The following is a 1,081-nucleotide window of genomic DNA, read 5'->3' as shown; positions in this document are numbered from 1 at the left end:
AGGACTTCCCTTGCCTGGCCTGGTGGTGGGAGCACGGAAGCCCCGACACTCGGAGCAGGAAGTGCCGGGAGCAAGCAGGAGCAGAGCAGGCAGAGAAGGGTTGTGGCTGTGCCAGCAGCACCGGTGGCATGCAAGGAGCGAGACCTGGCTACAGAGCAGAAGGCAGAGGTGGGATCAAGAGGAGGATATGGGCATAGGAGTCCCCACCTCTGTACTAGGCAGGGACAAGGAGGCTGGGGACAAGTGCTTCTGGACCCTGAGAGCAGGAGGACATCAGCAGGAGAGAAGCCAGGAGAGAGTAGGCTTACTCAGACCTGGGCACAGGGCGGCCCAGGGAGATGGGGTCCCTTCCAAATGCACCCATAGGAAGGGACCAGCTCCAAAGCTTCCTGAGACCCAGAGTGGGAGACTCAGAACTGGCAAGGGCAGACTCACCCCCTGAGGTCCCAGCTGAGGAGCACAGGCAGGATGGGAAGCAGAACAGAGCAGTGGAGAGGTGGAATGGGGGAAGGGTGGGACACGGGGAGGTAACCTATAGACTCAGATGGAGAGACATGCTTGTGGATGGTGCAGGAAGCTAAGGGGTGTGGAAGGATGGCCAGCTTTGAGGATGTGCTTGTGGAGAGAAAAACAGGGTGGGGGAGCCCAAAGAGTGGCCTCTGGCCCACAAAGGGGAGAAGAGAGGCCCACCTGAAGAAGGGGAGGAGGCTGGCGGGGTGGATTTGAGGACCCCAGGCAAGGAGCCTCCTGAAGCACCTCTACCACCAGCCAGAGGATCCCAAGAGAACAGAGGAGCCCCCCAGGGTCTGGGTTCAAACAAGGGAATCATGTCAGCAACCAGAGAGGGGTGCAGAGAAGGAGACGGGTGTAGGGCATGCTGGGGCACTCTGGCCCCAGAGCTCCCTGCCTCCTGGCCTCCTTGCTCTCCCAGCTTCCAGGCCTGAGACTTCAGGACATGAAGCCAGACCCCTGGGGAAAGCAGGGAAGGGATCCTCTACCCATAGGTACTAGTTACGTGATCTACAGACACAGATCTAGCACTGTCTGCTGAGAAGGCTTAGCAGCGAGACAGACCAGTGCA

Source organism: Camelus ferus, chromosome 25 (genome assembly GCF_009834535.1).
Source record: "Camelus ferus isolate YT-003-E chromosome 25, BCGSAC_Cfer_1.0, whole genome shotgun sequence".
Classification (NCBI taxonomy): domain Eukaryota; kingdom Metazoa; phylum Chordata; class Mammalia; order Artiodactyla; family Camelidae; genus Camelus; species Camelus ferus.
The sequence above is the reverse complement of the archived record's forward strand: the minus strand, read 5'-3'. Positions refer to the sequence as shown.